This window comes from Monodon monoceros, unplaced genomic scaffold, assembly GCF_005190385.1.
Source record: "Monodon monoceros isolate NGI ecotype Baffin Bay Population unplaced genomic scaffold, NGI_Narwhal_1 Super_Scaffold_18, whole genome shotgun sequence".
NCBI lineage: Eukaryota > Metazoa > Chordata > Mammalia > Artiodactyla > Monodontidae > Monodon > Monodon monoceros.
In genome coordinates this window covers 176,125,663-176,139,471 of record NW_021703774.1, presented here as the reverse complement: position 1 = coordinate 176,139,471, position 13,809 = coordinate 176,125,663, and the positions used below count along the sequence as shown (strand labels likewise).

The 13,809-nt window shown below is 42.1% G+C and overlaps 1 protein-coding gene and 1 pseudogene across 8 annotated transcripts in view; one reads left to right on the top strand and one right to left on the bottom strand.

Moving 5' to 3' along the window:
- CAMTA1 (calmodulin binding transcription activator 1) overlaps positions 1 to 13,809 on the top strand; it is an 823,330-nt gene that overhangs the window by 71,361 nt on the left and 738,160 nt on the right. The window lies entirely within an intron of this gene.
- Positions 8,716 to 10,243, bottom strand: LOC114898912 (annotated as a pseudogene).

The following is a 13,809-nucleotide window of genomic DNA, read 5'->3' as shown; positions in this document are numbered from 1 at the left end:
AGGAAAGTAAAATGGTAGAAAAAGACATATCACTCAAACACTAACCGAAAGAAAACTGGTGTACCTATGTTAATAAAGTGGAATTTAGGGCAGAAAAGCATTATTAGAGATAAAATACTCAATTCAATAGTTCTACATCTGTACGTGCCTAAAAACATGGCCTCAAAATACACAAAGGAAAAATTGGCAAAACTAACAAAGAATAGACACATCCACAATCATAGTGGGAAGTCTTAATACACTTAACTAACTGATTGAATAAACAAAGAATCACTTGATGATCTCAATAACACACCTAACAGTCTTGACCTAATTGAGGTCACAGTGGGTTTGCCAGTAGATTAGATACAGTAGGAGAGACCTAGGAGATTGAAAATAACAAATATTGAAAATGAAATACAGAATAAAATGAAATATGAAATAAATAGGACACTGCACCCAATAACTATTATACATGATTTTTATATACACATGGAACATTTATAAAAATTGCTGATCTATAAAGCAAGTGTTGACAGATTTCAAAAGATTTAAATCAGAGCATCAGACTTATTACAAAGATAGGTTTACTATTTGAAAAATCAATAAGTAGAAATCACTGAGTTAATAGGGTAAAGCAGAAAAATAATGTGATAATGTCAATCGATGTAAAAATTGCCTTTGGTAAAATTCAGCATCTGTTCAAAATGAAATCCCTTAAGACATTATGAGTAAAAGGTAAATTCCTTAATTTGATAGAGATTACTTAGAAAAATCCTATAGCAGACATCATGTTTAATGGTGAAGTGTTGAAAGTTTTCCTCCTGAGACTGGGAATAGAAATAAGTTATCTTCACCATTACCACTACTTTATTATTTTATTTAGAGACCCTACCTAGTTCAATATGACAAGAAAAATAAAAGGTACAAGGATCAGAAAGGAATGAATAGAACTGTTTTTGTAGATGACATGATTGTGTATGTAGAAAAAAAATCTTGTAACTTATTGTAATTAATAAATAAGGTTGCAAGATTCAAAGTAACTCTGGACACAATTGCAATTTTGTGTATCAACAACAAATAGAAAGTGAAATAAAAATATCATTTGTAGTAACATACACAGTCAGATTTTTCAGAATAAATGTAAAGAAATGTAAGGCATCTATACAGGGAAAAAATAAACACTGAGAGAAGTTAAAGGTCTAAATCAATAGATGGATATACCATGTTAATGGATTAGAAGAATCAGTGTTGTGAGATGCTGATTCTTCCCAAATTCAACTATGCCTTCAGTATAGTACTAATCAGAATGCCAGCAGATGTTTTCTTGATGGACTTGACAAACTGATGTTGACATAGGAGTGCAGACAGCAGGGATGGCCAAAATCATTTTGAAGAACAACAAACTGAGCAGACTTACTATACTGGGTAGCAAGACTTACTGTAAAGCTATAGTCATTAAAATAATATGGTTTTAGTAAAAGGCTAGACAAGTTGACCAACCAAGCAAAATAGTCCAGACACAGATCCATTCGTATCTGGACACCTGGTTTATTGCACAGGAGGCGCTGCAGGATGGCAGAGAAAGAACAGTCTTTTCAATAAATGTGTTTAGTTAGATACTCATGTAGGGAGCGGGAAAGAAATGCGACCCTTACACTACACACATTAATTCCAAATCTGTATCAGTCTGGATCAAAGCAGGAGAAAAAAAAAAACAAAGAGTAAATTGAAAGAAAAAGTTTAATATGAACATTTTATGTTTTTGCGGTACGCGGGCCTCTCACTGTTGTGGCCTCTCCCGTTGCCGAGCACAGGCTCCGGACGCGCAGGCTCAGCGGCCATGGCTCAGCGGCCATGGCTCAGGGGCCCAGCCACTCCGTGGCATGTGGGATCTTCCCGGACCAGGGCACGAACCCGCGTCCCCTGCATCGGCAGGCGGACTCTTAGCCACTGCGCTACCAGGGAAGCCCTAATATGAACATTTAAAATTGGGTTGTTTGTTCTTTTGATGTTGAGTTGTATGAGCTGTTTATATATTTGGGGTATTAATCCCTTATCAGTCATATTACTTACAAATATTTTTTCCCACTCAGTAGGTTGTCTTTTCGTTTTGCTGATATAAAACATAATTTTTAAAAAAATGAACAATTTTCACCATAACAGGGAATGGAAGTAATGAGGGATAGGCTCATAAAAAGTGAAGAGAACTCTAAAGGATATAAGAATAGCAGACGTACAGCGTAGCTGCATCCTCTAGAGCTGAGGTAGAGCCCCCAAGGAAGAGTCCCACCCTGCCCAGGGCTGAGACCCAGGCCTCGTCCCCAGGGCAGGCTGTGATGTGAGGCTTACTGCAAGGCGGAGAAGTCGTGGTGGTGTCACACTGGTGGAACTTGATGGAAAGCCGCCCTCTGGAACTTGCCATAAGCCACTCTCCTGTGCTGGAGGAAGGTGCCTCGTGGGGAGATGTCTCACTGGAGGCGCCCTGGGGGAAGCTGCGGGGAGGGTGCTGGGCTGTGTGTGCTGTCATCTCCAGAGGCCTGGGAGGCGGCCCGCACGGCGGGAGCTGAGCGAAGGGGATGCTGCACATGCGGGTGAAGACGCCTGCGCTGTAGGAGGTGGATGCTGTGGAGGAACACACCTAAGTAAGATCATCCGGAAGGAAGGCTCTGTGTAACAAGATGTCACGGTGGTAGCAGTTTTTTTTTTCTTTTTCCTCTCCTCAGGAATAGGATTATGGTGTCCCTAACCCCTGTATTCGTTCAGCATTTATTTAATAAATGTTAAACATTCTCTCTGTGCCAGACAGCGTATTTGTCACCAGATACATAAGAGAGGACAAAACAGACGTTGAACTTGCTTTTGCCGAGTCTGTGGTCTTAGTAGGACAGCCAGCCATTCAGTTGGTCAGTTGAGCTCCTTTTTTCAGACACTGTTCCAGTCCCTGGGGACGTATAGCGTGGTCATCAAGACACAGTTTGCCTTTAAAGGGAAACAGCCATTAAGCAGATAATTGTAAGAATAAGTATGTATTTACAAAATGAAGGTTGTGAAAGGTTGTTCAAGAGCAGAGGACCTAATATAGATCAGAAACCAGGGAAAGACTCCCAGGAAGTGATCTTCTTGTGACGGGAGGGACGGGAGGGTTAGAGAGATCAGTGGTCAGGGAGGGGAGTGTTGTGGACAGAGGCAGGCTTGCGGGAAGGCTCTCCGGGGTGAAGAGCCTGGCACGTCTGAAGGAGTGGGAGAGGCAGGGTGGCTGGAGGGCAGGGTGTGCTGAGGGTGGCAGAGGGCAGACAACAGCGGCTCTGTGCCTTCGCCTCCGAGAGGAGCCGGGCTGGAGGCTGGGCGGCTGGGCCGGCGTCTAGAGCAGGTTGGTAGGTGTGAGCGACCTGTGCTGGGAGGGAGAGACCACAGAGAGGAGAGGAGGCCATCATTAACCCAACAAATACACGAGTGTCTCTGTGCCAGGCAGTTTCTAAACTCCTGGAATAGAAAAAAAAAAAAAAAAAAAGCCTGTCTGCAGGGAGCTTAATTTCTAAAGGGGAGGATAAAAATAAAATGAGTTGCCAAGTGCATTGTAGGAAAAAAAGTCTATTTACCCGCTTCAGATGCCAGTCGCAAGTCCAGGTTGTCACCTGTGCTGCTGACCGTAGGTTCCATGACCCCCTCCCTCGGGTTCAATTAATTTGCTAGAGTCACTCACAGAACTCAGGGAAGTACTTACTTACTACCACTTTATTAAAGGGCACAGATGAACACCCAGACGAAGAGATACATAGGCCGAGGTCTCGGGAGGGTCCTCAGTGCAGCAGTGTCTGTCCCTGTGGAGTTGGGGTGTGTCACTCTCCCAGTGTGGATGTGTTCACATCCACAATCTGGAAGCTTTCTGAATCCGGTGCTATTGGGGTTTTATGGAGGCTTCCTCTTGATCAATTATTAATTCCCTTTCCAGCCTCCCTCCCTCTCTGAAGAATGGGGGGCGGGGCTGAAAATTCCAAGCTTCTTTTTGTGGCTTGGTCTTTCTGGCGACCAGCCCCCATCCAGGGCCATCCTGGAGGGCCCCCTCTCCGGCCCTCCCCCCCCCCCGCCCCCCGCCACAAGTGGCCTCACTAGAACAAAAGATGCTCTTATCACTTTGAATTTACAAGGGTTTCAGGAGCCCTGTGTCAGGGACAGGTGAAAGACCAAATATGGGAACAAAAGATGTTCTTAACACTTAGGAAATTACAAGGGTTTTAGGAGTTCTCTGCCAGGAACTGGGGCCAGAGACCAGTATATACTTACTATTATCCCACACTGAGGGACCCGAAGGAGATTAGTTGTAGATGAAGATTTATTGTAGGGAGGGTCTGCATGTTGTAGGGATATTAGTACTGATGTCCCCAATTCAAATTACAATTATATTTTCTTTGAAAGGATTTAATTATCCAATTATATTTGGAATTCTTTGAGTTAGCTTTGTTTCATGGCATTAGTTTTGTCCACTCTTTGTTTCTCAGTTGTATTAATATAATTTACAGATCTACTCATCCTTCCAGGCATTACCCAATTGAGAGGTGACTGTTTTTACTAATTTTAAAATCAAATCAAATTGGAATTATATGTTGATTTATATATTGAAGTTCTTTTCCAGCCTGTCTTGCTTTAAGCATTATACTGCCTTAAAGTGGTGTGTGTGTGTGTGTGTGTGTGTGTGTATGTATGTGTGTGTATATGTGTGTGTATATATGTATGTATACATGTGTATATGTGTGTGTATGTGTGTGTGGTGTGTGTGTGTCACTCCCCTCCGCGGCCCCCCCCGCCCCCCCCCAAGGAATCACAGATACCTCTTCTCTGTTTTTCTCCCCATGCCAAAATCTGTTGTGGTCATCTTGCCTGCCAGTGCATATGTGTGGAGGTGGATGTACATAACTTGCAGAGCATGGAGTTTCTATAAAAATTGTTAACCAGTCCCTTATTGCTTACCCAGTATTCTGCACACCTCTCCAGTTATTTTCTTAGGGCCTGCCAACATAGCTGCTCACCAAAGAGCACAAGCATTTGCCATATTCCCTCTAGAGAGGCACTGATCTGTACTCTCAGTAGCTGAATATGAGAATGTTCGGCTCCCTAAACTCTAACCAACACTAGGGATTATCAGTTTTTTCAATCTTTCTTAGTCCAGTGTGTGAAAAAATTATGTCTTTTAAAAAAAATTTTTTTTGCGGTATGTGGGCCTCTCACTGTTGTGGCCTATCCCGTTGTGGAGCACAGGCTCCGGACGCACAGGCTCAGCAGCCATGGCTCACGGGCCCAGCCGCTTTGCGGCATGTGGGATCTTCCTGGACCGGGGCACGAACCTGCGTCCCCTGCATCAGCAGGCGGACTCTCAACCACTGCACCACCAGGGAAGCCCTATGTCTTCTTTTAATTTGCATTTCTTTGTGTGCTCCTGAGATTTAACATGTTTTGGCCACGTGTGTTACTTTTTTGAATTGTCTGTTCATTCTTTTGTTCTTTTTTCTCGTAGATTCTTCACCCTTTTTATTTCTGATTTCTATGTGTTTTTCTTAAAAAAGTGTGTATGTATAATTTTTTCCTGGCTAGAAACCTATATTTCAGTCTTTTTTTTTTTTAAACAATTCTTTTTGTTTTAGATGTTGGGAGTAGGAGTTTATTAATTAATTAATTTATTTTTGCTGTGTTGGGTCTTTGTTTCTGTGAGAGGGCTTTCTCTAGTTGTGGCAAGCGGGGGCCACTCTTCATCGCGGTGCGCGGGCCTCTCACTATCGCGGCCTCTCTTGTTGCGGAGCACAGGCTCTAGAGTGCAGGTTCAGTACTTGTGGCTCACGGGCCTAGTTGCTCCGTGGCATGTGGAATCCTCCCAGACCAGGGTTCGAACCCGTGTCCCCTGCATTAGCAGGCAGATTCTCAACCACTGCACCACCAGGGAAGCCCTATATTTCAGTCTTGTCTTTGTTGCGTCCTCACGTCAGTCCTGTGAGTCACGCCTTCAAACTTTGACTCTTTCTGGCCTTGACAGCATACCTAGGAAAGGTTTCCTTACCCCAGTTATTAATTATTCTCCCTGGATTTTCTTCTTTGTTTTGAATTTTTATCCTTAGATGTTTAATACACATAGACATTTTGTATATATTGGCAGAGTGAGGTAGAGCTTCTTATTTCTTTTTTCTCCCCAAATAGATGCTTATTATCGAATCATTGATCCTTTCCTACTGATTTGAAATGTTGCCTTTACCTTGTGCTAAATTTCCACAAATACACGGTTTTGTATCTGGATGCTCTCTGTTCATTGATCTGCTTATCTTATGCCTGCATCAGTACCACATTGTTCTTTCCTTTTTCTTTTTTTGTCCCTTACACATTGATTTAGTTTTTGTTGATCTGACTTAGTGTGAAGAGAAAATTGTTGCTCCTATTCTATCCTTAAAAATCTAGCGAAAGTGAGGTGTGGCTTTGTAGTAGAGGTTCATTTGTTTCTCTAAGTTGAGGTGACAATCTTTCTTTTTTTTTTTTCCTTTTGGCAGCAGAAGTTGTGGGTTGATGAAGAAAACTAATTTAAAGCAACTTTTCTTGCCACTGAAAATAGAATTGAAATAATCTGTAATTTTCATTTCTTTAGCCATTGTTTCTCAGCTTTTCTCACATCTTAGAACACATCAAAAATAAAAGTATTTATAAGGCATATGGGATTAATGGATGAGTACTCTTGAGATCAGAGACCACTGGTCCGGGGTCTGGGTGGCCCAGGCCCCCTTGCAGAGCATGAGGGGATCAACATCTGTGACTTGTGTGTGTTGTGACACACATCATTAGGGACGTGTTTGGAAAGTGCTGATCTAGGTTAAAGTATCCAGCTTCAAATATTTTTCATTGTAAATCATTATAGCTTGATATGAATTTAACATTCTGAGACTCAGACCTCTTTTTAAAAAGTTTTAATTGTGCTAAGACATATATAGCGTAAAATTTACCATCTTAACCATTTTAAAGTATACAGTTCCTTGGCATTAAATAAATTCACACTGTTGTGCAACTAACTCCCTGCTCCCTTCTCCCTCCAGCACTGGCAGACGCCTTGCTACTTCTGTCTCTCTGAATGTGATAGCTCTAAGTGCCTCATATAAGTGGGATTGTACAGTGTTTGTCTTTGTGTGACTGGCTTATTTCTCTTAGCATAATGTCCTCAAGATTCATCCACATGTCATTTCCTTCCTTTTTAAAGGCTGAATAATATTTCATTATGTATATACCACACTGTTTATCCATTCATCCATCGATAGACGCCTAGGTTGCCTCCACCTTTAGGTGTTGTGAGTAATGTTGCTGTGACCATGGGTGTGCAAATCTGAGAGGCAGACTTCTTGTAAGAGTTAGTCTTTCCTCATTTTTTCACCTCTTACTCAGCTATTCCAGTCTGAATTTAATTCCCATTCTTCTTCTGAAAGCTCTTTCATAGATCACTAGTGATCTCAGAATTGTTAAAGATAAGGAGCATTTTCCAGGGCTTACTTGATTTCTCAGACATATTCACACAGGTTGACTGTGCTTTTCCCTTGGCCTCTGGGTTGGCATATGCACCCCTGGGTTCTTCTCCCCCGTGTTGGATGTTCCATCTTGCTCTCTTCTACCAGCACCTAAGGTGGGATTTCCTCAGGGCTTGAGACTAGACCTTCTTCTTGTGTGACTGGTAAACGTGGATATTTCTCAGGAAGCAACCGAGGCCCTTCACCTCCTGATATCAACTTTTGCTCTCAGTGACCCTACCCACTCCCATAGTTTCAGCCTGCCGAGGGCTCCTGCATTTGTTTTGAGCTCAGCTCTCTCTGCCGAGGGCCCCACCAGAGCTGCCCACCTGGTATCTGATTCCTCCAGTGCAGGATCTTGTCCTGTTTCATGTGTCTGAAATGAGCTTGTGGTCTTCCCGTCTGTCTCTCCTGTCTCAATAAAGGGCACCTCCCAGGTGCTTAAGTCAGACCAGGGGGCCAGTTTTAAGATAAACTTTTACATTTAGAGTAGTTTTAGATTTACAGGAAAGTTGCAAGAATATTACAGAGTTCCTGCGTACCACACACCCAGTGTCCCCTAATAACATTAGGGTGGTACGTTCATCCCAGCCAGTAACCAGTACTGATATAGGATTATAAGCTAAACTCCACACATTCTTCATATTTCCTTAGTTTTCCCCTGATGTCCTTTTCTGCTCCAGGACCCCATCCAGGAGGCCACCTGACATTTAGTCATCATGTCTCCTCAGGCTCCTCTGGACTGTGACAGTTTCTCAGACTTCCCTTGTTTTTGGTGACCTTGACAGATCAGGTGTTTGTTGATGTCCTTCAGTTTGGGTTCGTCTGCTGTTTTGCTTGTGATTAGGCTGGGATTATGTGTTTTGGGAAGGAAGACCTTGAAGGTGCAGAGCCCTTCTCATCTCTTCTTATCAGGGGTGCCTGCTATCAACAAGACTTCTCACTGTGATGCTCTTACCTCCATCACCTGGCTGAGGCAGTGCTTATCAGGTTTCTCCAATCTAGAGTTACTATTTTTTTCCTCTCAGAGGTCATTTTTTCTTTTTTTGTTACAGCACAACTTATATATTTCAAATGGACAAAAAATTAGTATCATTTACAGTATCTTTAAGATAAACTGCCTTTGAATGGGAGCTTCCTTTTCAGTACTTTGAGGGCTACAAGACGTATCTAGAAAATTTACTACAGTGGAAAACGAAGACTGCTTAAATCGAATGGGGGGTAGGGGAGGGCCTGTGGTTTTTCTTTTTGATTAATTGCTGTAACACCGTCCATCAGGAGGCTGAGGGAGTTTCATATTTTCTTTAGACGTCATTAGGTGCCGAAGCTCTTGCAGGACAACTTTGATGCTATATGAGTTCTGCCATTTTGCTAGCGCTGATATGGCTCTTGGGTCCACCACTCCATTAGAACTGTTAACTCCATTCATATTAATTTTTGTTACAGATCTTACACAGGGGGGTGCTTCTGGGTATTTAGGTCCACATTCTATTTTAAGGCTGTATATTCGGTTTTCATAAATTGTCCAAGCCCGTGGTGGCTGCCATCTTGCATCGCTGTTGCTCCTCAGAGGTCATTTTTGACACCTCCTTCATCTTTTATGTATTGAATCCAAGACTACTAGCTCTATTTCCGAATAAATTTCCAGTCTAAATCACTCTTTACAGCCACCTCTCCAGTCCAGGCCACAATTACCTGTGCCCAGACGGCTTCTAGAGATCTCCTGGCCCCTGTCCCTACTTGCACCTTTGCCCCCTCCCAACCCAGTCTCCGCCCAGATGCCAGAGTGGTTTTTTAAAAATGCCAGTTGGATTATGGTACCCCATTTCTCAATCCCTTGAATAATTTTCCATCGTATACTTAAGATACCGTCCAACTTCTCAACATGGTCCTCAAGGCCTGTGTAATCTTGTCTGTCACCCCTCCGGCCTCCTGCCTGGCCTCTCCCCCCTTGTTCTCTGTTCTCCCCCCGAGTTCCTTCTACACTCATGTTCTTCCTCCCACGTTGCCTTTTACGTGTCGTTTTTTCTTCTTCTTAGAATATGGTCCCTCTCCACCTTGTCATCTTCCAGATCTCAGCTAAACATTATTTCCCCAGGGAAAATTGCCTGACCCCCTAGCAGAATTGATGAGGTACCCTTGCTGTGTATTTCTGTAGCATCCTGCACTCTGCTCGTGGTGCTTGAAATGACTTGTTCTGTGTCTGAATCCTCGCCTCAGTGGCTAAGATAGACAAAGCTGGGACATCTTCTCTGCTCTTCATCACACGTCCCGGGCACCTGGTAACCGAGCCTGCCCCATGGTTAGGTGCTCAATATACATTTGTTGAACGAATGAGTTTGTCTTTAAGTTAAATTAGTGAGTAGAACTGCAGAGTGGAAAATCATTACTCTTCCTTTTTTTGTGTGCAAGTTCTTGAATTTATATCTGTGGTTCCCCAGATTGAAGTCCCACATGTATCCTTCTAAATCCATTGTGTAAGGGGAGGTGGGATAGGTACGGTAGTGTATGTAGAAGAGTACATTCCCCTCTGCTGCCCCTGAGGACCTTACTATTCATTCATTGCCTTATTCCCCAAACGTGATTGGGAACCTCAGTGTGCAGAGCCCTGTTGCAGAGCACGGACATGGGAGGCTGTCAGGGCTGGCGGAACACCTTCCATACCTGTCAGGGTCAGAGCCGTGGAGTAGGACAGACCTGGACAGATGGAGTTTCAATTCCAGCTCTGACATTTTTAAGATTTATGTCTTGAACCTTAACCGTTGCTCATCTGAAAAAATGGGGATAGCAGTATCCCTCTTGTAAACCTTGGAAAGAATCAGATAAGCAGAAGAATGCAAGATGATCAGCATCATAATCATAGCAATCACAGAGCCAGTGTTTGTTGCTTTTTAAAAAAAACATCCTTATTGCAGTATAATTGCTTTACATTGTTGTGTTAGTTGCTGCTGTACAGCAAAGTGAATCAGCTGTACGTATACATACATCCCCACATCCCCTCCCTCTTGTGTCTCCCTCCCACCCTCCCTATCGCACCCCTCTAGGTGGTCACAGGCACCGAGCTGATCTCCCTGTGCTATGCGGCTGCTTCCCACTAGCTACCTACCTTACATTTGGTAGTGTGTACATGTCAGTGCCACTCTCTCACTTCGTCCCTTCCTCCTCCCCACGTCCTCAGTTCCATTCTTTACACCTGCGTCTTTATTCCTGTCCTGCCCCTAGGTTCATCAGAACCATTTTTTCTTTCTTTTTTTTTTTAGATTCCATATATATGTGTTAGCATACGGTATTTGTCTTCTCTTTCTGACTTACTTGACTCTGTGTGACAGACTCTAGGTCCATCCACCTCACGACAGATAACTCAATTTCGTTTGTTTTTATGGCTGAGTAATATTCCATTGTATATATTTGCCACATCTTTATGTTTATTGCTTTTTAAGTCCTAAGCACCATGCTACTCAGTTTATATTACTTATTTTCATTAATACTCATAGCAACCCTATAAGGTAGGGATGTTGTTATCTTCATGTTATAAATGAAGAAAATGTGACTTAGTTAAAAAAACTAAATAATTTGTCCAAGGTCATAGAAGTAGTAAGTGGTAGAGCTATTACTGGAACCTAGAATTGGTTCTAATTGGAAAAGAACTCCCTGTATCTTATATAGCTACCCTATCTTTCAGTATAGCTTTATTCTTTGGGGTTTTAGAGACTTTTTAGGCATCCATTGGCATTTAAAAACTTAAGGGCCACCTTAAGCTGATAGCAGCTGGAATTTGTTTCTTTACACTTTGGCAGCTCTGACATCTGTGCCTGGATGTCTGCAGGAGGCGGGTGTGTGTGGAGACTGGAGGATGGGGTGGACCCACCTGGGCAGTTTTTCTTTTCTCTTCTTTAAAGTAAATAAATAAATAAAACATTAAATATTTTTGTAAATAAATAAAATTATTTTTGGCTGCTTTGGGTCTTCATTGCTGCGCGCCGGCTTTCTCTAGTTGTGGTGAGGGGGGCTACTCTTCGTTGTGGTGCGTGGGCTTCTCATTGCGGTGGCTTCTCTTGTTGTGGAGCATGGGCTCTAGGCGTGGGCTTCAGTAGTTGTGGCTCGAGGGTTCTAGGCGTGCGGGCTTAAGTAGTTGTGGTGTGCGGGCTCAGTAGTTGTAGCTCGTGGGTTCTAGAGCGCAGGCTCAGTAGTTGTGGTGCATGGGCTTAGTTGCTCTGTGGCATGTGGGATCTTCCTGGACCAGAGCTTGAACCCGTGTCCCCTGCATTGGCAGGCGGATTCTTAACCACTGTGCCACCAGGGAAGTCCTGGGCAGTTTTTCTTAAAGTGAGGATTGTGGACTGTTCTAGTCAGACTCACCTGGGGTTTTACTAATGCAGATTGTTTAGCTCTTCTTTTGATGTACTAAACTGTAATCTCTTAGGGGAAGGACTTGAGAACTATTTTTACAAATGACTTGGTTTAAATAGGGGATTCTTATTCATCTGAAGCTTGAGAATCAGTGACTAGAGGAAGTGGGAAATGTTGGAGTCTAATCGTTCTGACTGTCATTGTAGGAAGCCAGTAGAGCAATTAAAGTAAGCACTGCGTGTAGGTTAGTAAGCTTGAAAACAGGTCATGTAGAAATAAAGTCAGCAGTGGGTGGGTCTGTTTCGCTTTTGTTTTATTTCTTATAAATTTGTGTTTGGGGAAATTTGGCATATATTGTATTATTCTTTTTCCCTAGTGGGGATAGTACCTGAAAGGAACGGGTCTCAGTTGTGATAGAGTTGACATAATATAAATGCTAAATCTGAGGAAGAAATTTAAGAATATTTGGTGAATTTGCATATCATTTGCAAAGCTAGGAGTATGTCTAAAGCTGATTTTCTCTTAGAGAGACTGTCATATTGTGCCTTGATTTTCAATTTAGAAAGTATGGTAATTTCAGGTTTGTGGCTAATATGAAAGCTAGTAATCAGTATCAAATGTTTTAAATTTATAATATTTATGTATTTATGCATTTATTTTATTTTATTAAAATTTTAAAAAATATATATACATACACACTTAAAATTTTTTTCCAGTTTCTTTGCCCAGTTTTTTAAATTTATTTATTTATTTTTATATATACATCTTTATTGGAGTATAATTGCTTTACAATGTTGTGTTAATTTCTGCTGTACAACAAAGTGAATCAGCTATATGCATATATATATCCCCATATCCCCTCCCTCTTGAGCCTCCCTCCCACCCCTCTAGGTCATCACAAAGCACTGAGCTGATCTCCCTGTGCTATATGCATTTATTTTAAACAATGAGATTACTTTTATTATTTCACCTAAGAAGACCAGAACCAGGTGGTTCCAGAATTGGTTGGTTCAGTGGCTTGGAAGGTGGCTCCCACTGTCTCCCCTGTGACTCTTGGCTTCTTCTGCATAGTGGCTACAGCATGGCTGTGTGGTTTAAAGTGTGCAGGGAGAGGGCAAAGTCCCTGCCTTTTGACCGCCCCCCATTCTTTAAAAAAATTTTTTTTTAAACTAAAAATACTTGATTAATCCAAAAGAAGGCAGAAAGGAAGAGCAAAGGAACAAAGAACACAGGAAATAAATAGAAAACAGCAGGATGGTTCACTAAAACCCAACCATATCTGATTAAAAGGTGGGAGATTGACAGACAAGATTTAAGAGAGCAGGACCCTTTAATTCTTCTTGAACTTTGTTCTGGGATGCAACTAAGTCACTTTTAAGCAGTTTGAACCTTTAAGGTTTTGCTTTGTTAGGTGGGTCTGCAGTAGTGCTCAGTCTAAGGCTAATTTTTTCTCCACTCCTGAGGCCTTCTACACAGTGCTTGAGTACTCTGCCCAATGCTTGGTGAATTTAGAGTTTTTCAGTCTCTGACCCCATTCTTAAATAGCTTTTTTGAGGTATAATTGGCATATAATAAATTGCATGTACTTTTGAGAAGTGTGCACATGCACACACCCCATGGCCATCACCATTCCACCAGAATGAGTGTATCCATCACTCTTAAGAGTTCCCTTGTGCTCATGGCAGCCCCTTCCTCCCACTTGCTTTCTCCTTTTGTGAAATCTTTGAAGCTATTAGGGAAAAAATTATATTGTTGAGGATAAAGTCCTAGGTAGAAAGGTATTTAACTTGTAGTTTTAGCTTTTGTTTTCTTTTTGAGGATTGTGACGGAAATAATATGATGATTGTAGGTGTATGTTGCTGTATCATTTATAAAATGTTTTGAGAAACAGGCACATATTTTAGAACAGACTATCTTTGAGAAGCTTGACAGAGGAAATACATTTTCA